Below are 24,517 nucleotides of genomic sequence, written 5' to 3' on the forward strand. Positions count from 1 at the left end.
ACCACAAGTCATGATGTGCAGGTGACACCAAAATCAAACAGAGCCTTGAGCTGAGTCAAGCGTCCAGAATAAAGACCCAAACCTCAGTAGGGATGGGGCCAAATACAGGCACCAAAGCCAAACTAGTGTATTCAGAGACCAAAGAGATGCAAGAAATGATGTCAATGATTGGAGGGGACCTTGGACAAACTCTTGGAACAAACACAGTGACAAGAGGCTGGTTTCCATGTGATCCCAGTGGCTTGCTGTGCAGAAAGCCTAATTCATTTGGAGGTCCAGGATGGACCAGACGTGAGGATGTGAAGAGGCCTGAGTGTGCCCACTCCACATAATCGAGAATGACGGGCTTGCTGCTGCACTGCCACCGGCGCAGATGCGCCCTTCCAAGTGCCTCCAGGCTGCAGACAGCTATGCGCCCATGTGTCTCCACTGGCCTTCGATAATGGACATACATGTGTCTGCCCAACATTCCTTTCTTTGAGCATGATTCCTCTTCCTGGCCAAGGAAATCATCTCCAGTCCTTCTGGATAGAAGAAACTGGCTCCTCCTTCCTCTTCCTCAGGGTGAATGTCACTGGGGACAACCACTTAGAATATCCCTGCCCTCTGGGCACAGTGGCTGGCTCAGAGATGGCCATGTAACCCAGCCCAGCCATACAGAGTCCTCCCTGGGCTCTCACCAGAATTACTGAAAAATACACTCTTCCTATGAAAGCAAGCTGCGAGAACAATGTTGGTTGGGTTGGCCAATGCCCATCTTACTGCCTCTTGGAAATAGCCTGAGAATGAAGCCAAGCAGAGCTGAGAGGTGGAGGTAAATAATCCTGATGGCACTGTCAATTGCTGGATCCAGCCATACCTGAACCACTGTTTTGATTCCCAAGTTTCCAAGTCCACAGAGTCCCCTTTGGGCTTAAGCTAGTTTGAGCTGGGTCTTTGTCATTTGCAATCAAGGGTTCTAAATGGGAAGGAATGGTAGTGCACATACTGCCTTGAGTGAGCCTGACATTTTAACAGAGCCCTGGAAGTGAGCTTCTGGCTCATGTGTTCAACTGCCCCTTTGGAGGCCTGTGCCAGCAGCGGTCTGGCCTGGAGATGCCAGTGTGGTGGTTGCTTTCCTTTGAGGCACCCCGTGTTCATTCCCAGGCTGACTTTGGCTCCCTTGTAGCAGCCACATGCCCAGAGGGAGCCCCTTCACTGTGGGCTTCTTTTGCATCCCTTGGATGATATGGCAATCACCCCTCTCTGTCACCACATGTGAGCTTCTCTCCCTCCTCAGCATCCCTCCAGACCACTAAAGGAAGTTCACGCAAGGATTTCATGCTTTCAAGGATGCCTGAGCTGTTCCAGGTCATCCCAGGTCCTAGCCTGTCTTCCAGGCTCCATCATCCACCTCTGATCACCCCAGTTGCTGGTCTTCTGGACTATACGACCAGAATGAACATGGCAAGGAAGCCTTGCATGCTGACTCAAGGACCTTGGGTACTAATATATGCGGAGTGTGTGTATCCATTAGCATCTCTTGATTCAGCATTGTCCTAAGATTCAGGAATCACCTGCAACAAGACCCCATAGCTACTAGATCTCTTCACTCTCCAGTCAAAACTTTACCAAAGGGGTTTGAACATAAAAGTAGGTGCCAAATGGCTTAATAAATCCACATGTAAGGTTTGCAAGAAGGAGACCAAAAGGGATATACTGAATGACTCATGCATGAAATAGGGTAATTTGATAATTAATATAAATAGGAAATAAAAGTTCCTTAGGTAAGGGACTGAAAAAACACCTTAAAAAGCTCAAAAGGAGGGGAAATTAGGGAAACAAATCTTTATCTGGACTATAAAAAAAACTAAAGATAACACACTACAAATGTGATCAATACATACTCTATTTTGAAATTAGAAAAGTGTCGGCAACAGTGTTACTCGGTGAACTAGCCACGCAAAGCCTCTCTGGAGAGCTGGGCCAGGCCAGTGGTGGGCAAAGGGGTGGCCAGCACGGTTCCAACTAGTCTAGGGTCCTGAGGCCGGAGCCTGCCAGAGGGTGGTCCCCAAGGGTTAATGGGCACAGTAGAGGGAAGATGTAAGCCAAGTTTGAGGCCCAAAGACTGTGAGTTCTCCCCAGGGACTGCCTCTATCACTACAGGGCCAAACACAGCCTACCTGATTTCCCCAGCTCTCCAGCCTACCCCAGACTGCCTGAGGCCCCTCTCACCCATCCCTGCTCACAAATCTGTTGTTTTTCACTCTACTGTCCAAATAAATCAAGCCTGTGGGCCAAGCCCCAGCAGCTGGCTCAGACCTACCTTCCTGGTAAGCTGCCCCTGCTTCTTGCCATTGCCCCAAGTGTACACCAAAGTAATTTCAGCTCCACTCTCCTCCAGCTCTGCCTCTGGTCCTGCTGCCCCCAGGGTCCTGGACGTCCCTCTCTTCCACCTCATCTTTCCAGATCCAGCAAAAATGCTACATCATGAAGCCTTCCCTCTGAAAGGAGCCTCTCCTTCCCTGGTCCTTTAGCTCCTTGTCTACCCCCATCTGTCATCAGTGAGCATTTACCACCTTATGTGATATTTATGTCTTTATCTTCTATTGGGCAGTCTGTATCTGCTTCATCTTTGCACCCTCTTTAATATTTCATTCATTCCTTCATTCATTCAACAACTATGTATCGCACACCAACCACGTGCTGAATCCTGGGCTAGGACTGGGGGGTGCAGTGATGAACAAGTCAGATGCTGTCCCTTCCACCTTGGGACTCACATCTTGGTGGGAGGAAAATAGCACTAAACAAATAAACATAAATATATCAGTACAAGCTGTGATATAGGCTATGAGAAAAAGGTAAGGGTGACATGATCCGTGAGCTCTGACACAGAGGGAGTTAGGGAGGGATCTCTGAGGAAATGGTATTAAACGGGGGCCACAAGGGTGAGGAGAATGGGTCAGGCGCATTTCTAGGCGTGTAATAGGTGTCTGTTAAATATCTGTGGAACATGTGAGTGAGGGACTACAACAAGCCAGACAGTCCTAGTGTGTCTCCTGTGTCCCTCCAAACACACTTACCCACTTCTCATCACCCTGACAGGTCACTCCAACTGGCACTTAGAGGGATTTGACAACAAACCAACCTCCGACAGTCAATAGGACATGTCCACCTATGTCACCCCTAAAGAGGTGCATAGCACAACTTAATGTGGTTCTGCTCATGACTCCCCGAAACCGTCACCACCCCCAGTGCTGGAATAGCAAGTGGGCTTCATCCTGCACGTCGATTCCAAATCCCTGGTAGTAGATGCCTGGGACGCCAAACTGGAAGGACTGTGAGGCTCTCTGTGGCCTCCGTGGAAAAGGGCTGTGACTGATCAGTGATTTCTGTCCTGGGAACAGGGGTAGAGAGCAGTGACATATGTGCCACGTTTTCCGCGCCACTCAGGGCCCCACAGATGGCCACCCAGGCAAGAAATCCTTCAAAGCAAATTGCCTGGAAAAGCACTCAACGTCTGGTATCTTTTTCATTATGGACTACATGAACCGTGTATATAATATTTTTTTCCTGCTTTGATTGCTAATTAGCTCAAAGCTAAATCTGTGGTTGAAATACAATAAATTGTGCACAGCTCTATGGCCTGAATAAATAAAATAACTCCCTGGTTTTGACCTTCTAGTTAATCTATATTTGTCCTAATCCTATTTTTATGGGTTTTTATTCCATTACATACACATATACACAAATGTGTGTGTGTGTGTGTGTGTATCATTGCTACATATATCTCTGGCATATAGTATCAATGTTATCTTTTTATTATAAATATATTTTTCTATATTTCTTATATATTCAAGAAATATATATTATTGTGGGCATCTTGATTCCTTTATGGAATAAGATGGAGGAATTAATGAAGAGATGGATGGATGACAGACAGGAAAAACCCAGAAAAATAACATAGCTTTTGCCTGAAAGAATTCAGAATATCATGGCACTTGATCATGAATCAAGTCCGAGATTAGAGATCAAAAGCCAGGCTTTTAGTCCCAGCTCTGATCGGCTACGTGCCTGTGAAGGGAAAAAAATTACACACATCCCTCCCTACACTCAGGCAACTTGAGGTTTCATCGACCATCCAATGCATATGAAACAATCTGCCCTACTTACTTCACTTGGTTAAACGGAGAGGTTCATGACTGCTAATTAGCAGGAAGGCACGAGCAACATGCCCGCCACCCACCGGCATCATCATCAGTATTGGGAACAGTGGTCTAGGCAACAGCACACAGCTGTAAATAAGACAACATCAAACAGTATGGCCTCCTATAAATGCTGCATGAATTCAAAGAGAAATGAGCCTTCAGAGGCCACATCGACTTGCGGTGTTCCTCCTTGTCCTCCCCACCCCTCCCACCCATGATGTCTGAGAGCACTGTGACTGAAGGACTTCCAGTTCCTTGCTTCTCACAGCCAGAGAAATGGCCCCAACCAGGATCAATCACATGCCTTAGGATGAGAAGCGGCTTCCCCTGATGTTGGGGCCTGGGGCTCCAGGCCTAGCCTCCCACCCCCACCCCAGTGGTCTCCTGATCATAATGCCCCCTGCACAAAGAAAGGGCACACCTATGGGCCAGATGAAAGAGAATGAGCTGAGGTGGAGACAGTGTGGCTGTGTGAGGTCACTGGCAGCTGACCTTCACATGTGCTTCCCACTGGACTTCACAGCCCTCTCCTGTCCTCTCCTGTCCCTAATCAGAGGCCCATTTATTCCAAAATCACCAGGGTTTCCAGGTACTTGCATCAGTGCCACTGAGTTTCAAACGGCAGGTGAAAATGTCCTTTTCAACAAGTTTTTCAGCAGGGCATAGGCAGAGCCTTCCTTTTCTGGGAGAACTGACAGAAGTCACAATGGCAGTAAGACTGATTCTAAGTTCTGGACTCTTCCCTGCCCAGTCAAGGGCTGAAAGTGAAGGTAAAGAGAGGAGGGAGGATGGACAGAGGGCTGTGTTTGCAAAGCAATTCAAGTAACAAAATAAGGTCTCAAGTAGTTTATCCCTAGAAGAAGCTGATCCCAGACAGTCAGTTATCCAAAGTGGGGGAAGGGACTTGGACATAAGATAATTTGACATGCTGTCTAATGTCTCTTCTTCTCCCTGGCCTTACCGTAGCCGCCCAGCTGCCCAGGAGCCCCGAGTTTACATTCTAACCAGCCTCATCAGGTCCAGCTGATTCTTCCAGGGGTGTGCCCAGGCCAAGCTGGCAGCTTGAGGTCCCTCCCTTGGGAATCTGGGAAATGGGCTAAGACACTGAAGTTGACACTTCAACTCAACTGACCTCTAGTGAGAGAGGAGAGGAGGCAACTGAAAGTAAAAACAGATACAAAGGAAAGGGCCTGCAGAAATAACCCACTCAGCTGGTTAAAATGCTCTCTCTCCCCCCATTCTGCCCTATGCTCTTCAGTTAGCATGTTTTCCACAGCTGCATCCCCCACCTCAAGGATTCTCCAGCCCCTTCCCTATCTCTGTAGCTGTGTATAAATGTCAAAACTGTGGGGAACTATTTGTTGAGTTACAGTTAGAGCTCAGCCTTTGGATAAGGAACCCGCTGAGCGACATCAATGAGTGCTGCTCCCTGTCTGTAAGCTAGGAGTCCTGTCTCTCTGTTCAAGAATCCGATAAAGGTGCTGATAACACCAAGGTCTCAGACTCTACGAAACAAACGGCCTGTAAGACCAAGGGTCTGGAAATTTCTCCCCTGTAGCCCCCCACCTGAAACTCCCCCTCCCATCCTGAGTCATGAGGCACACATGAAGCCTCAGACAAAGGAATCATGTGCTTTTGCATGGACACTGTGAGGGTATATAAACTGTTAGAAATCTAATCAAGGGGAGAACGTGCTTTGGGTCTGTTGAATGCCCCCACGCTCTCTGCCAGCATTAAATTCTCCTTCCTCTAATGAAGTTGTCTGAGCCTCTGAATTCCTCCGTCGTCGGGTGTCGCTTCCTGCAACACCAGAAGAGTAAGGTGAAAACTTAGGAGCTGATGGAGGGGCCGTTTTCCCCATGAGGAAAGGCCCATGAAATAGAAAAGTGGTCTTCCGTGAAAGACGAGGGGCCAAAACAGAGAATGAAGCAAACATGAGGCAGAGAGAGCTGCTGGGTTTCCTTCTGGTCCATGTGCTCAATTCAGCTCTTTTAGGGGCCTGGGCTTCTGTGAGATACTCCAATGTCCCAGCAATAAATTCCCAGTTTTGTTCAAGCTCTGCTGCTTGCAACTAGGCTAGCTACAAGTCCTGGTTAGGCTGATTAGTGTGTGTTCACTTCCCTACCACCACCCTCCTATTAAGCAAGATCTCAGCTACTCTCTGGGCTGATTAAGAACACCTTGGGGGGATTCCAATCAGTGGATGGTGGAAAGAACAGGTTTCAGGGCCAGAGGGACCCACGTCTGGCTCCATCTAGCAGGTGTCCTTGAATGATAACCTCCTTGAAATGCAGATTCCTCTTGCCTCACAGTTATTGCAGATGCCTCCCCAAAGCCCACTCCTGACCCACTCCAATCTGTTCTCCTCATATAGTCACAGTGAGCTCTTTGAAATGTCAGCACCATTGACATAGGACCACCCATGAAAATCCTCCAGTGGTTTCTTACTGTTCTGGTGCTAAAACCAAAACTTCTCTCCACCCCCACCTTGGCCCACCTGGGGCCTCTATATTTCCCTTAAGACACCACACTCTTTCCTTTAGGGACCTGCAGGCACCCTGAAACTCCTGCCTGGTAAATGCTTCCCCTAACTCTACTCCCCAAACCCTTTTGCCCAATTAATTCTGTTTTTAAACTCTATTAACACTATTGTTAGTATTTCATTTACAAACAATAAAATTCACCCTTTTAAAGTTTACAGTTGAATGTATACTAAAGTTTACAATTTTGTATGTTCATAGAGTTATGCAACAATCACCACTATCTCAGAACATTTACATCACACCGAAAAGAAACTCTGTACTCATTAACAGTCTCTCCTTATTCTCCCCACTCCCCAGCTCCTGGAAATCACTAATCTACTTTCTATCCTACGAATTTGCACATTCTGGACAACTCATCTAAATGGACTCATGTCACAAGTGGCCTTTTCTATTCTCTCTTTCATTTCTTGTTTTCTAATCTTTAGTATTTCCTTCCTTCTGCTTGTTTGGACTGTTTCCTCTTATTTTTCTGTTTTTTTTTTTTAATGGTGCAAGGTTATTGATGAGGTATTTCTTCTTCATCAATATAGGCATTTACAGCTATAAGTTTTCTTCTAAGCACTGCTTTAGCTGCATCCCATACATTTCTGCATATTGCATTTTCATTTTCATACAGTTTAAATTATTTTCTAATTTGTCTTATTTCTTCTCTTACTCATTGGTTATTTAGAAATGTGTTTACTTTCCACACATTTGTGAATTTTCCAAATTTCCTTTTATTATTGATTTATAATTTCATCTCGCTATAATCAAAGAACATACTTTGCATGATTTCAAACCTTTTAAATTTATCGAGGCTCATTTTGTGACCTAAAATAAGATCTTTCTTGAAGAACATTTCATGTGCTCTTGAGAAGAATGAGTATTCTTCTATTGGATGGAATGTTCTATAGATGTCTGTTAGGTTTAATTGATTTATAGTGTTATTCGAGTCTTCTATTTCCTTATTGATTCTCTGCCTAGATGTTCTCTCCATTATTGAAAGTGGAACCTTGAAGTCTCCAATTATTATTGCTGAATTCTGTATTCTCTTCTTTATTTCTGTTAGTTTTTGCTTCATGTATTTTGGGGTCTGTAGTTAATACATATATGTTTATAATTGGCATGTTTTCCTGATATATTGACCCTTTTATTGTTACAAATGAACTTATTTATCTCTAGTAACTATTTACTTTCTTAAAGTCTATTTTGTCTGATATTACTGTAGCTACTTCAACTCTTTTTGTTACTGCTTGCATGGTATGTCTTTTTCCTTCTCTTAGCACCTATGTGTATCTTTGACTCTAAAATATGTTTCTTATAGATAGCAGAGTTGGCTTTTTAAAAATCCATTCTGTCAATCTCTATCTTTTTATTGGAGTGTTTAGCTCATTTGCACCTAATGTAATTACTAATGATATAGAATTTATGCCTTTTTGCTATTGTTTTCTGTCTTACATATTTTTGCTCCTATATTCTTCCATTACTGTCTTCTTCTGTGTTAAATAGGTATTTATAGCATACCATTTGAATCCTCTCTTATTACATATTTTTAGGTATTTTCTTAGTGGTAGCTCTGGAGATTATAATTAACACTTTAACTTAAAACATCCTAGCTCTGATTAATGCCAACTTAATTTCAATATATGCAAAAACTTTGCTCCAATACTGCTCTGGTTGCTTTCCCCTCCTTTGCGCTGTTATTGTTACACAAATAATACCTTTGTACATTATAAGCCTGTCAACAGTTTCATAATTATTGCTTTATGCAGAGAGAAAAGTTACAAACAAAATACATTTATATCTTTAAAGGTGCCCCCAATTTCTTCAAATAGACTTGAGTTACTGTCTATTGTCTTTATTTTCATCCTGAAGGACTCCCTTTAGTATTTCTTGTAGGGTCTGTCTGATGGCAACAAATTCTGTTTGTATTTACCTGGGATATCATTTTTGAAGGACAGTTTTTCTGGATATAGAATTATTGGTTAACTGTTTTTCTTTCAGCACTGACTATGTCAACTCACTATCTTCTTGCTTCCAGGGTTTCAGATGAGAAGTCAGCTGTTAACCTTATTAAGCAACCTTTGTCTAATTAAGTCTCACCCTTCAATTCTGAGCTCAACCATTTCTTCCTTCCTGGACTAGTTCAGGCCCTTTTGTGCATAGCCTATCCCCGCCACCCAAGCAGTGTTCGGTACTTCTCCTTTGTACTTCTCAACTGCAGGTAGATAACTAATGATAGAAGTAGCACTTTAGTGTGTGTTTCTATCACTAGAAAGTAAATTCCATAAGGCAAGAACTGGGCCTGCCTTGTTCACCACTCTATCCTCAGAAGCAGCACCGTGCTTGATACATGGTAGCCTTTCGAAAAAATATTTACTGAGTAAATGAATAAAATGCATTTTAAAGTAGGTTGAATTATTGGTATCAATTCTTTACTCTCTGTAAAAGTATGATGATACTGATAAGTATGTAATTGCATCAGTAATTACACTTTGCCATGGCTTAATTGTGGGCAGTATACTTCCTTGCCCCTTGGCTTGGGATTGGTCATGTGGCTTGATTAGGCCAATGGGATATTAATGAATATGATGTGAACAAAGGCTTGAAATGTGTTTGTGCAACTGAGCTTGCTCTCTTGTCCTCCTGCCTGTCACAAATGTGCCTTGGTAGCCATTGGTCCGAGTGGGATGAGACACATGGAACAGACTTAAAGCCAACTCACTTGGTTAGCTTGAAGCCAACCAAGTCTTACTGAGTGCAGCCTAGGTCAGCCATACGTATCTCCCACACAGATACGTATGGGAGAAATAAACACTTATTGCCATTTGCTAGTGTTTTGGGGGGTGGTTTGTTACACAGCAATATTGTGGCTATAGGTGACGGAGAAGTATGCTCTGGCATGTCTGAGGACTGGTAGAAGTCCCCGGGGATGGTCTTACATCTTGTCCTCCATACAACCCACAAATGGGTTAAGGCTGATTCTACAGGCAGATTTACACCCTTCTTCCGGACTTATAGGATGAACTTCCCAGAGTTCCACAATCCCACAGCTGTGATACTCATCTCTAGTAGCAGCCTCGTAAAGCAGCCCAAAGTGTATTAAGCACCTACATAGTGCCAGGCACAGAGTAGGATAAAAATTAGTCTTTGTCCTCTTCTACCCACCCTCTGAGAGTACATCCTTACAGGCTGAAAAATCTGCAGTTTTTTCTCTGCTATGGGGTTGGGGAGGGAGTTGCATTCTAACTTGTCCCAGGTACTGACCCTTCTTAGTGCTTCGACTGATCCCGCAGACTCTGAAAGGGACAGTGACATGGGTAGAGAGAACATATCTCCTTATATTGTAACTCTAATTCAAAGTATGATCTACAATTATATTTATTCATTCAAAATTTATAACTGCCTATTTCAAGGAGAGCTTGAGGCAGCTTAGGAGCTAAATGCAATAAAAAATAAACAACTTAAAGATCAAAGAGAACAGAGTCCAGGCAGAAAGAGGAGATGTCACTAGAAATCTGATGATTAAACTGAGCAACACATCTGACTCTCAGCTTACCCGCAGCTTGCAGAAACAAGGCAAGCCTGTGGGATACAGAAATCAATATAAAATCAAAGCAGCAGCCCTCAGGACTGAGTGTGAACCCATTCACAGGCAGCTCCAAGGTCAAAAGGACATGGGTCAGGCCAAACTAGGATGACCAAATATTAACAATAATAATAACCGAGCAAGCACTGTCCTAAATGCTTTGTTAAGACTTCTCACTTAATCCTCATGACAATAAGATGGATATTAGTATTACTTCTATTCTACAGATGAGAAAACTGAGGCAAAGCAACTTCTCATGCCTGTTTTTAGATTTCAAGACCAATGCTCTAAGACTCCACATTCTACATTACTCAGCAGAGCCCACCACTGAGATAATGGTGGACCCACAATGAAAGCCTGCATATCTGAACCCCAAATCCAAGCTCTTAACCACTAAGCAATCCAGCTTCTGCTTTGCTCATGCTAGACCCGCTCACATCCTGCAGACCCTGAGCACAGGGCCTCTGCCGCTGGGCTTGCTAAAAGCCAACCCTCTTCTGTTGAGGCTGCGGCCTCTACATTTCTAAAGATCTCCCATCCTGAGACAGCCTGTCACTGGCCTAGGCTGTTCCTCAGGACCCCACTACCTCCTGGTGAGGCCTGTGCAGACAGCCTGCCTGGATTCCCGGGAACCTGCCAAGCTCTGAAGAGGCATCTTACCTTCCTACCCCAACGAAGCCTGCACTCCCAGCACATTCCCCTTGCCGCCCATCTCTCCTCCAGGTATGAATAGTTCCAGCTCCCTCCAATTCTACCATCCCCCTGTGCCTGTCCCAGATTCCAATATCAATTCTCTAAGACTTTGCATTCTACATCACTCAGCAGAGCCAACCTCTGAGAATGATGTACAGTGAACATCCTCTAAGGCAATGGTGACACCTTGAGTATAAACCTTCAAGCCCTAGCTAGCTGCTGCATGAGCCTGGTCTCTGGACATCAGGTCCGCACAGGGTGAGGTTGGCCTACAGTTGAATCCTGGTTGGCCCGTGGGCCTGTCCTCTCTGTCCTGACCTGGATATAAAGTTTCAATTCTATAAAGGCAATTTATATTCTATAAGGCCTGCTTACTCCCAAGTTTCCCCCTTTGCTAAATAAATTATCTCCACCAGCTGTCAAGGATGATCCAGTTCACCATATGACACCCAAACTGGAAGATGGATTTGTGGGAAGTCTGACAATCTCCTAGCCTACGGGACACATTTATGCGAAATGAGAAGAGGCACCTGCCCCTTCATGGAGGTGCTTCTCTCCTACCTGTCTGAATATCATCATAAAAACAACAACAACAACAACAAACAAAAACAAAAACAAAAAAAAAACCCTGATAATGCTGCAACAGGATGCTGTGCATCCATTTGTCAGAAAATCGCCATCATAAACCACACAAATTAAAGCCCTCTTCCATATGGTGCTTCTGTATGGCACTCAACCTACTAACATAAATTTGGCAGACCTTCCACATCCACAGCCACCTGCAGCTCTGCCAAAGCAACCAAGCAACACACCTAAAGCAGTTACCTGTCCTACGGTACCCCTGAGATGGGGAGACTTATGATGAAGAACTGAGTTCAGTTTCTGCTCAGCTCAAGTCAAAAGTATAAGGTCCAAACTAACGCAGAGAGTGCAGTGAAAAGTCTTCGTCTCTAGGCTGGGGTCATCAGAGCCCAAGCAGTGGCTTCTGCCAAGGAGGAAAACCTCCAGCAAGGTTAGAACTGGCGGGTAAGGAGATCCCTGCGGAAACTGGCTCCCAGGCAAAGCTAAGGAATGACGCTTGGGAAGACACAGGCACCATGGTGGCTGCTCTGAGACATGGCCTGGACTGATTCGATGTTTGGAGTTAGAAAGAATTTCTCATTCATCTCTGACTTTTCCTTGGTGAACTTCACCCACGGCACCTTCCCCTTGATCAAATGCTTTCCCAGACCCTGACGTTAACAAGGACAAGCACAGTGACAATTCAGAGACGAGTCGAAATTCGGTCTTTTTTTTGTCACTAATCCATGTGATTCAATGATATTAAAAAAGAAACAAGAGAATTCATTTTCTTTTTTACTTTTTAAATGAAGTCCCACTTAGAGCAGAATAATTTTGATGCTGAGATTTCTTAGGCAAATGGTCCCTATGGGATGGCATCAAAGAACTTAGGGTCTAACCATTGTTTTCTGATCACCACACAGACACCAACCCCCTACACATCGAGGAGCAAGAGAAATGAATCTGGTTTCCAAAAATGAAGTCCAGAAAATAATATACCCGCCTACATTTCATTTTCTAAATTAAGCTGGTGTTCTCCATTAACTTCCCACTGGGGACTGAGAGAAAATTATTCCAAAATTAAGAACTAAATTTAAAGCTGAGGTGGAGGGGGAGACCCTCATCAAGCACAAATGTTTGAAGTAGCTTTACTACAAATTTTTAAAGTTAGATGTAAAGTGACTGCCTGTTTCAGAGTTCACTTTGCCAAAAATCCAAGTGTTCAAATGGGGTCATGTAAAAACTTAGGGATTGGATAAAAGTAGATTCTTCCCTGAGTTTTAGCAATCAGAGAAGCACAACCCACTAAATTTTTAGTGCCAGTGGTTAAGCGCACTGTATCCATCAGGATACTTTAGTTGCAAGCAACAGAAAGCAGGTCTGGCTGATGCAAGCAGAAAGGAATTTACTGGAGGGATGGATACCTGGTAGCTTAGAGTCGATGGGAAGGCTGAAGAGCCTGATGTGGAAGGAAACAGAAACCCAGTAGCTGCAAGAGTCTGGGCCTCAAAATCTCATCAGCTGCCACTGCAGGAGTAAGTGGCTATAATATCCTTTCCCTTCTTGCCTCATTCTGCTCAAGTCTTGGATCCCAGAATCCAGCTGAGTAGCCTCACTTGGGCCAAAGTCTCACCCTTTGACCTGGGAAATGGCTACATGGCTGTGTTCATTTTGTATAAATTATTCAAGCAGTACACTTAGGATTTGTATAGTTTTCTGAATGAATCTTATGCTTCAATTAAAAAAGTCACACCTAATCTATGACCCAGCAATTGACTTTTGAGAAGTAAAATATACAAAAGAAAGAATATATATGAAAGAAATGAAAACATGTCAACAAAAAGACTTATGGCCACAGCAAAAACTAAAAACAGCCCAGAGCTCTAGCAACAGGCAAATGGATAAACAAATTATACATATTCACTTGGAAATACTACTCAGCAATCAACAAGAAGCAGCTACTGATACACACACAACACAGAAGGATCTCAAGACATTATGTCAAATGAGAGTGAAAGAAGTCTTTGATGAAAGAGCACGTACTCTATATTATTCCATTTATATGGAATATATTTATATGAAGTTCTAGCACAGGCAAAGCTGATCTAGGATGAAAACAATCAGAATAGTGATTGATTCTGGGGAGCAGGGCAGGGACTGCCTGGGAAAGGCATGAGGGAACTTTCTGGGGCAATGGTCACGTTCTCTATCTTGACAGGGGTTTGGGTTATGCAGGTATGTGCATTTATCTGAGCTTGTTGAATTGGAAACAAGACTGTGCATTTCATCGTATGTACTTTTTACCACAAAAGAAAAGAAACACAAAACAATATTGAACTTTAATGATAAGCTTGATGACTTTGGTTTTGACTGTTTTGTTCATCAAAAGATGCTATTAAGATAGTGGAAAAGCAAGACACAAACTGAGAGAAGTATTTGCAACACATAGTAAACAAAGGATTAGTACCAGAATGTAAACACGGGAGTGCTCTTTTATGAATCAGTAATACTCTAATAGAAAAAACATAGGTAAAGAAAATACAGGTGTATAAAAATGAGAGAAGACATATTCAGCCCATAGACATATTCAGCCTTAGCAATAATCACTGAAATGCCCATTTAAGCCACAATGAGATACTAGTTCACACTTACCAGTTTGGCAGAAACAGAAAGTGCGGATGATACTAAGTATTGGTGAGGATGTAGAGCGACATGCACTCTGACCCAGGGCTGGAGGGAATACACAACTGCCTCAGACTTTAGGAATCAACAGGAGGGGAAGACGCACACAGACTGTGACCTTTCCATTCTGCTCCCAAGTGTATATCCTGGAGAAACTTACACATAGAAAGGAGGTTGGTAATAGTAAAGAAAAGAGGAAACAATCCAAATGCCCATCAACGAGTGAAAGGGATAAATAAATTGAGTATCTTTATACATGGTAGTAAAAAAGGAAATATAGCTACCTGTAACAACAGGATGAACCTCAACCACACACAGACATACACACAAATACGGTGTGATCTCACTTATAAAAGAAAAAGCATATAATGCATTGTTTAAGGATATAAATTTATAGAGTAAAGCTATGAAGAACAGTAGGTTAACAATTATAACGAAATTCAGGTTAGTGTTTCTTCTGGGGATGGGGCGAGAGAAGGTCCATTTGAGAAGTAAAAAGGGCTGCTGGTCCAGCTTAAGTTAGCTGGTCTTTCTTAAGCTAGCTGGGCATATGATTGCTTTATTATTTTTCTTTAAACTGTACATATATGTTTTATAAGCTCTTTTGTATACAAATTTCACAATAATTTAAAAAATCAATTACTTATATTCCAACAATATCCAATTGAAAATAAAATGTTTAAAAAAAAAAAGACTATTCCTTAGTAACTAAAACATAAAACACCTAGGAACGAACCTAATAAGAAATATTCACAACCTCCATGAAGAAATCTATGAAGTTTTACTGGGTGCTATAATAGAAAAGATGATAGGAAAGAAGAAATAAATAAGTACAGGACAGACCACATTTCTAGAAAGGAAAACTCAATATAGTTATTTTATGATTTAATATAATTCCAAATTCGGTTCCAATGATATTTGTAGAAAAACAATGAAATGATTATAAATGTCATACAGAAGAATGAATAAATAGACAAACATAACAGGAAATTTTTAGAAAGAATTTGCACTTCCAGGTGTTAAGATATCTAAAGTCACAATAAAAAATGTGACGGTAGAGGAAAAAGACATAGATGAATGAAAAAAACAGAAAACCTGGGAGTTAGTATGTTCACACAGTATAATAAAACCAACATTTAAAGTCAGTCAGGAAAAAAGGGAAGGACACCTAGTGTCTGAGACCAAAACCTATAACTATAACACCTAGTTACGAGTCATACCAGTTACTGGACCTGGGCGGCTAAGGGATAAGGCAGGAGGGAGACAGTCATTGTTTGCCTTTTGTAACTTCTAAATTTTAAACAACATGATTATAATGTATATTCCAAAAATAAATTGAAATTTAAATACATAGTTGATGAGGAAAAAAGCTGAATTGAAAAAATGAGTTGATGGTTTGGAAAGAAAGAAAATCAGGGTCTTATCTCACATCGTAAACCAAAATGAATTTCGACTGGATTAGGGTTGAAAGTAAAAGAGAGCACTGAATGAATAAGATAAAACCAAATAAAGAAACTGAAAAAAAAAATAGGTGAATATTTATCTGACCATGGGGTGGAAAAGACCTTTCAATCCTAAAATCAAAGGAAGAAATCACAAAATGAAAAAAACCAATGGACTTAACCACATATATTAATCTACTCAGGCTACCATAGAGTCTGGGTGGCTTAAACAACACATTTATTTCTCACAGTTCTGCAGGCTGGAAGTTCAAAATCAAGGTGCCAGCTGATTCGCCTCCTGGTATGACCTCTCTTCCTGGCTTACAGACAGTGGCCTTCTTGTTGTGTGCTGACATGGCCTTTCCTCAGTGTGTGCAGAGTTGAGAAAGCGAGCAAGCCAGCTCTCTGGTGTATCTTATAAGGGCACTGGTTCTATCCTGAGGGCCCCACTCTCATGGCCTCATCTAACCCTAATTCCTGAACACCCCATCTCCAAATACCATCACATTAGGGGTTAAAGCTTCAGCATATGAATTTGGGAAGAACACATTCGGTCCACAATACCAAATAAACATTAGAAACTCCTCTATGCTTAAAAATAATAATAATAGAAAAACAATGAACTGAGAAAAAATGTATTACAGATAAGCCAATATTCTCATGGATAAGTAAACATGTTAAATAAAATACAGATTATAAAAAACATTTATATAGCATGATCTCAATTTTTAAATATTAAACAGTAGTTATCTCTGGAGGTCGGGGATCATAGATTTTTATTTTCTTCTCTGTTTTTGTGTATTTTCTAAATTTTCCACAATGAATGAATTACTTTCATACTTAAAAAAGAACATTATTTTAAGATGTGTTATGTCATGGTCAAGCAATATGAGGGGGAGAGGGTTCGATTCTGCAAAACTATAAGAATGGTTGTCGAGCCACGTACACAGTACAGCCCAGAGTCTGTCTATCACCCTCTCTCCAGAGAAGACAAGCATGATGGGGATCTTGCCCCAGTAGAAAGCCTGCCCCATGGAAAAGGAAAGATTGATTCGATATGGCTCCAAAGGGATAGATTCAAACGCAGAACAAGAGGTAGATCTCAGCTCAAAAGAAGGGAAGAATTTCTCCCTAAATGAGCTGTCCCCAAATGCAAAACACGATACATACAGTTAGCCTCCTGTCACAGTCTATCCATGACTCAGAGATGGATGGAGGAAGGTTTCTTCTATCACCAACGGGGTTAGACTCGACGTTAATTTTTAAGTATAAATATTTTTCCTTTTAAGAATTTAAAACAGATTGTATACTTAAAATGAGTTAAAACAGATTGTATACTTAAAATGAGTTAATTGTATACTTAAAATGAGTATATTTAAAAGTATATACATTATGCAGCCATAAAATTATTTTTAAAAATTAAAATATCCCAGAGAGGACTAAATTTCTGTTTGATCATCCTCCCCTACACACACACATAATCCTAGTCCCCTTCCCACTCCCTTGGAGATAATAGCTAATATAAGCTTGAAATGCACTTTTCCTAGACCTTTTATATGCTTTTACATGTAGGTATGTTACATATATCTATATTCATAAAAGTATGAAGAACCATATGAATACATTCCTACAAAGGGCATTATATTTATCATTTTAAAACTTACTTTCTTCATCTTACAATCTTAGAGATTCATCTATATTGTTATATAAAGATCTAACTAATTCTTTGTCAAAGCTGCATAGTACTCCCAGGTATGAAAATTCAGATTTATGTAACTATTCCACCATCAGTAAACATTCAAGCTGAGTACAATTTTTCACCATCGCAAACCGCCACAAAGACTGTCCCAGAACTTCCCAGCTGTGCACATTGCCAGGGTTTCTTCAGGGCAGATGCTGCCTGAGAAGTAGAATTCCTTCCTATGTCAGGGCAGATGTAGTTTTTGGGTTTTTGTTGTTGTTGTTTTAAATTTCAACTGGTCCTGCCTAATTGATGTCTGTTGCAATGGTCCTTTTGAAACCTCAGATCCCATGGCTTTATAAATTTGATCCCTGTGAAATCTCTTCATGTCATTTATAGCCTGGCATTTTGGCCTATCTGGCATCTTCTGTGCCTTGGTTTTGTCCCTCCGCTCTTTCTTACTATTCAAATCATCATCTAACAATGAGATCGATGGCGCTGGCCTCTAACAGCATCCAAGCACAGGCCAAATGACCGTGCACCCTGGCTACTCATTGAGGGGACTCTTGAATGGGTCTCACCCCAAGGTGCTGCATCTCTGTGACTCAGAGAATGCACTATCAGTGAATGAGAAGGAGGTGGGAGATGAGCAAGAGGAAACTTAACAAACCATGGTATCAACTCAACTGCTTGGATGGGCCAGGCCCACAGGAAAACACACTCATACCTAAATTAGGCATGAGAGCAGCCGAGTGAGTCAGGCAGGGCTGGATATTGACAATCGTTCACCCTCTTCACCAGGCAAACCCACCACCAACTTCATACTGATGCCCACAACTGTCACTGCAATGCCCAACTGATTAACTGTCCATGATTTACTAAGTGCTTTTACATAAGGTGCTAACTACATAACTGCGGTCTTATGTAAGGTACTCGAGTATTTTTAGCAGCATGTAACTGCCATTTGAAAGGAGGGGCTGCTCTCTCAATGAATGCTGCTTGCTTTATAGGCTGATGCAGTCCTTGAAATGTGATGTTGTTCGGGGTTGAGGTTGCCTGTGCGGAAGCCTGCAGCACCAGCTACTCTGCAGCATCGCCAGGCCAATCTGACCCTCCCTCCCTCTCCCCATCCTCCCACTCCCCGCCACCAACCACGACCAGCAGAAAGCCATACACATCACCTTCCTTATCCCCAGGCCTCACGGCAATGAGAAAAGGGCCACTTCGCAGACTTGGCAGAAACCAACCAGTCACTTCTTAGCTTAGCAAGCTCTCCCCAAAACCAATGAAGTGAAAGGGGACAGCAGGAAACCAGGGACAACCCTGGCCCTGCTCCCTCATCCTCAGCGCTGCCTGACCCACCCTCCCCCAACCTAGGTGCCCACCCTTATGTCTCCTCCCACCTCTCATGAGAAATCCAAGATTCCAGGGACAGTGAAGTCAGGCTGCAGCCCCCCTGGAAATGGAGTATTCTGGGTTTAGGGACACTGCTGCCTTTTTTGCTATTGCAGTAAATTTTATTGAGGTATGACACACAGAGAAGGACACACATCAAAACTGATGAATTTTGAGAATATGAACATACCTACATGACCAACACCCAGATAAGGAAACCAAACATTAGCAGCCTCCCAAAGCCTTCCTGGTGCCCCCAGGAACCCGCTACGCTGACTTCCAACACCTCAGATTCATTTTGCCTTTGGGTGCTTTATAGATATGAAATCATACGGTGCGTGCTCTTTTTCATCTGGCTCCTTTGCTCAACAGTGTTTGTGTGACTCATCCATGTTGTTCTGTGTGGCTGTAAATTGTTCATTCTCACTGTGTTACGGTGTTCTATTGTGTGAATTGAACCCAATTTATTTGTCCATTCTACTGCTGATAGATGTTGGGTGATTTCCAGTATTGGACTATGACAAACAGTGCTGCTATAAACATTCTAGTACATGTCTTTTTATGGCAGCCTTTTGTTCATCATAAGATATAAAACGTTGAATACTACTGCTCTAAGCCTCAAATCTTAAGAAAGTCAATCTGCCCACCTCTCCAATTTACCCTTTCTAAAACCTATTCTACCACCTACATGCTCTGTGTCCTTGGGCAAGCATTTAACCTCTCTGAGCATCAGTTTCCTTACCTGTAAAATGGAGATAATAATAGTATTTCTAAGTTCATCTAGTTGAGGATTAAATACGGGAACAGTACCTGCACATAGTAAGCACTCATCACTTTTAGTAGGTACGATTTCTGCCAAAGGCACCCAGTCTTTCTTGACACCCAAGACACCTGCTTTGGGTGGCCCCTGCTAAAACAGCTGAGCCAAGCCCTCACGCAGGAGACAGCAATTGAAGACAATTTCACCTGTTATTGGAAGACAAACACTTCCAACCAGAGCAGAGCTGCACCAAAAAGCCCTCCACACCACTCCAGACCATGGCTACTGTCTTTTTAGCCACAGGGCACTGGATTTCACTCAAAATGTGACCTACACCAGGGGCACCATTCTGAGGTCACTATTAATGGTGTGCCAGCAGCCCGGTGACAAGCTGCTAGGGCACCGACAGTGCCCAGAAATTGGTGCCTGAAAAAACAAATTTTTTAAATGTCCATGCAAAAGGAGAGTGAAGTGGATTATTTCATCTTTTTAGGTGACAAAGACAGAAAAGCCCCTCGAGGCATACAGTGCAGGGACCTAAGAGCAACAAACTGGGGCCTTGCACTACTGGTTGCCATAGCAACTGTATTTCACAGCAGGAACTCATTTTCATATGACAGTGACCTGTGGAGGGAAGGGAAGAACAGCTCCTAAAGAAACTTAGTTGAAGTGGATATTATTGAGGGGAGGATTGATTTTGTTTACCAAAAGAAGCATTTAAAAGTGCCTTAAGGGACAGAAATGACCTGAAGGCCCCTAGGGGTTCTCTGTTCCACCACTTACTTCAGATGCCTCCCCCCCCACACACACACACAGACTGCCTGTTTTGAAGGCCTCCAGGGCAGACCTCACAGCAACCCTGAGTTAATGGTCTCACCACTAACCCTATGCGGATGTCACAGCATCTCTGAGTCACTGGTCCCAACATTAACCATCTGTTCTGTGACAAAGTCTTCTCCTGGACCCAGCTGAGTCCCGTACTCCTGGGCCAGGGGCTGAGAGGACCTATAACATTCCCTGGACTGAGGCATACACTTTCCTGGACAAACTCAAATCCAAGTATCAAAAATCAGCGTTGGGAGTCAGAAGACTTGAGTTCCAACCTCTGTTCTGCCAACCTGTGTGTGGACCTCTCTGGGTTTGTGTTCTCAAGGGCAGAATGAAGACAATAATCATAGTACCTACCCTCCCGGGCATTGGGAGGATAACACACATGAGGGAACGCCTGGAAAATCAGCACACACCCCGCACATGATGATCGCTCTATAAACAGATGCTATGATTAGAGCCAGAAAAGCATTTCTCACATTCATGATGTGATTGGAGTCTAACAGCAGAGAACAAAGTATTAACTTGGGTGGTACAATCTGTAATGAATCCATCAATAAGCCCAGCAGGAGTACAGACCAATGGGAATCCAGAAGACTGGAAAGGTCCAGGAGGCAGGTGGAGTTTGAACCAGACTCTGAAAGATAATGGGATGTGTTCTTGGAAGTTTGGGGGAGGGAATTCCTTTATTGAGACTCCAGAAGGAAGGCAAGAGGCTTCAGTGACACGAAGTGACTTGCAATCAGCAGACAGGCAGCTGTAATGGCGGCCGCGAGGGCACAGTGGAGAAGGCCAAGAAAGGAGCCCCCAGTGCAGCTGGGAGAGGCAAAGAATTCCCAGGAAAACGGCTTCTGAGCTGGATCCCAAAGGGTAAGAGCAAGAGGGGCAGCCATGGAAAGGAGAGAAGAAATTGCAGGACAGGAAATTGGTTCTAGAGAGTGAGGCCACATGACTAAAGGGCCACATGAGGTGAAGGAGTCAGCTTGTACTGGGGGAAACCCAAAACCTCCGTAGATTTCTCAGGGGACAGGGTTCAGCAACAGAGTAAATAAAGTGCTAAGGGACCATCAGGCTAGAGGCAACATGCCAAATGGACTGTGGGGGCTGGAGGGGATTCTGACATGAGCGAGGCCTGAGATGTTCAAGACCTAGTCACAAAAGGACTTGGAGAGACAGAGACACTTCAGGGAAAAGTGGGTGTGACAGAGAAGGAGGAACCCACTGCTGAGGAATAAGTGAGGGCAGCTGCCCAGGAGAAGGAGCAGGCCAGCCTTTGATGTGCTGAATTTCGGGTGTCACTGGGCATTCAAAAGAGCAGGCACTGGTGCTGGATTCCAGAGGGCGAGTTCCCTTAGCACTCCAGGAGAGAGCTCCCTGAGAAACGAAACACACGGCCTCACAAAATGCCCCAGAAAAGATGGAAGAGGGGTCAGAAGAGAAGGCGCAATGGAGAACTAAGATCAAAGCCAGGACAGAGGGGTGCCCCAGAAATCACAGCAGAAAAGGCTGCAAAGAGGACGCATGCACACAGGGGTCCGCCTCCTGGGCAGATGGACAGATGGACAAGGCGGACATAGAGTAGTATTTGAAAACAAGATGATTTTCAGGGAAGCAGCTTCAGCAAAGTGGTGGGGCCGGCAGCCAGGCTGCGGAGGATTATGAGGGGAGGCGTGGAGCAGAGAAGCAGGCAGCAGGTGCGGAGCACTTGTCGGGAAAATGTGACAGTAAGAGAAAAGAGGAAATGAAGCTTATGGCTCCCATGCACATTTTTTTTCCTCAAGAGATGGGAGGCCAAGTGGATGGGCAGGAGGATGGAGGCACATGGTGAACTGGTAAGGGCACAACCTCTAAAGGGAGGGGCAGAGACTGGACCACAGCCCCGGCTCTGCCAATGCTCTTACCAGGGCGGCCAGGGCTGACTCCCCCAGCCCGCAGACTGCTGCGAGGACCAAAGGTTTCTTTCACTTGGCTGTACATATGGCACCTGATCATACTGAGGATGGGTCTCCTTTTCTGCAACCGTCATACCTCTCCCCTGGGCAACCACTGGGTTACAGACCACCCAGGTGGGAAAATCAGGTCTTCGGCCTCTGAGCAACCAGGCAGGGGACAAAATCCCCAGACTTCCCAGCACAGCCCTGGCTGCAGCCCAAGGAGGCTTTAGCCCTAACAGCTCAAGTGTCATGGGCACCGTTGTGAGCATAGAGCCCTCATCCTGAAGCAGTGAGGCGCCCTGGATGGGTTTCAACACTTCCTCCAAACCTGGAAAAAACAGAGGTGGGGCTGACTGCTGGGAGTAGGTTTCTCGGGAGGACGAGAAAACATGCGGCAAGAGTCTCCGCTGAAGGCACAAGTGGGCAGGGTGAACCAGGGTGTCTGGCCAGCGAGAAACCCCTCCATCCCGCACTCACACACACTTCTGGGCACCTGACCAGGGCCCGGGCCCACCACATCACCCCTCGCCAATCATCTGCAGTGGGATCCTCACCCCACACCAGGCGGGCAGGCAGCGGAGCAACACGTGCGGCAGGCCCCCTCCTGTCGCACGTGCGCGCACCGGCGGGCGCTCGGTAAACACCGCACTTGTTGACTCTCTCACGGGGCACGCTCACCCCAGCGCCGCCTGGTGTCCGCGGCCGCCTTCACCCTCCTTGTCGCCTCCCACTCCCTTCCCCCACTTGGCCGTCCCAGCCTCGCTCCCGCGGTCCCCCAGCTAGGGGAGCACGACTGGTTCCCCAGAGGGCCCGGGCCCGGTTGCAGGCCAGACACAGAGGTCCAACCGTTCCCAGGGCTGCGCCCAGGCGCTGCCCCCGCACGGCCAGCCGGGTCTCGCCCCCTCCCCGGGCGCCAAGAGCTCCCAGTTCCTGCACCCCGCGCCAGGGCCACCTTGCGTGCTCCCTCGGCCCCCGCCATGGAGCCAGACGCACTCCCCAGCCCTTGGAGACTGGGCCCTAAAAGGGGGGCGGCCTCACTTTAGCCGGACTTACCCGCGGTTTCGGCCCTGCTGCCCGGCGCGCTCCCTGGCTGCCCTCTGGCGGTGACCGCAGGGACCTAGGCGCCCGCCCCGCCCTTCTCCCACCTGGGACCTGTTGAGGCGGGCAGGAGAACCCGGCTTGAGGTCACCTGGTAGGCGCGGGGGAAAGGGGCGGGGTGCTCTGGATGGCTGTCCTCCGAATGAAAGGGGTCTCAGTGGCCCCTTCTCATTATTGGATAGCAAACATCACTATTTTTTCCCTATGCAGCTTCAAGTCCTTACTTTCTGGCACTACAGGATCCTCAAGGCTCATTTTGTATATTTCCTGCCCCAATCCTAGAATGAGCCATTTCTCTGAGGAACCCTGCTTCCTGTATTGGTGAAAAGTAGTAGAAACCAAGATCCCAGGGGCTAGGTGTGCGCTTTACCATTTGACCCATTGCATTTTATCAATAAACTACAGCAGGTCAAGGGAAGTTAGCCCTTCCTATTGCCTGCATTTTTCCTGAGGGCTTGAAACCAGGACTTCAGAAAGAGGCCCTGGACCCCAGACTCTGGAAAGGAGGTGGGCAATGAGGAATTGGTCTGGGAAAGCCTCAGGGTGACCTGCAGGCCAAGGTGAAGATCTAGGTGCCACAGAATTGGCTGGGTAATGAACATCTAGCCACTACGGCTGTGAGGTTGCAACCTAGAAATAAATGGGCCCATGAAAAATAAATAGCAACAGGAGGCAGGGCCCAGTAGGCAGGGTGACCCCACAGTTTCTTGGACAAGAGATCATTACTGTGGGTGTTTGGCTGAAGAAAGCTTCTGGTTATGTATATCTCTTTGAGAGATGATGTTTATATTTTAAACCTATTTCTCAAATATGGCCTAGGGGCCTCTTGTGTCAGAAGCGCCTGAGGGCTCATTGGCTACAAAGAGTCATAGACTCATAAATCTGGTGGGGGGCCTGGAATTGCATTTCAAATGTGTTCTCCAAGGACTCTGATGTGCACCAAGGCTGACCCTTTCAGAAGGACTGAAAGTCCACAGTCAGGATACTACTGAGGAGAGAATCTATGTCTGTTCTCTTTCTGCAGATGCCAACCTGATCCTGTGTTGCTTTCGGTTCTTTCTTGGCCATCAGAACAAACATATTGCTCATTTTTGAGCCTCAACAGGAACAGCCTCATTGAATTCTACCTTTCTTTTGACAAAGAC

The 24,517-nt window shown here is 44.7% G+C and overlaps 1 long non-coding RNA gene across 1 annotated transcript; it reads right to left on the reverse strand.

The window, feature by feature from the left end:
• Positions 1–21,265: 21,265 nt before the first annotated feature.
• LOC118604032 lies at positions 21,266–22,962 on the reverse strand. Its single transcript, XR_004951643.1, has 2 exons — positions 22,242–22,962; positions 21,266–21,714 (listed from the first exon to the last, which is right to left on the reverse strand). It is a non-coding gene; the product is annotated as an uncharacterized LOC118604032 (long non-coding RNA).
• Positions 22,963–24,517: the final 1,555 nt, after the last annotated feature.

Source organism: Rousettus aegyptiacus, unplaced genomic scaffold (assembly GCF_014176215.1).
Source record: "Rousettus aegyptiacus isolate mRouAeg1 unplaced genomic scaffold, mRouAeg1.p scaffold_m13_p_6, whole genome shotgun sequence".
Classification (NCBI taxonomy): Eukaryota; Metazoa; Chordata; class Mammalia; order Chiroptera; family Pteropodidae; genus Rousettus; species Rousettus aegyptiacus.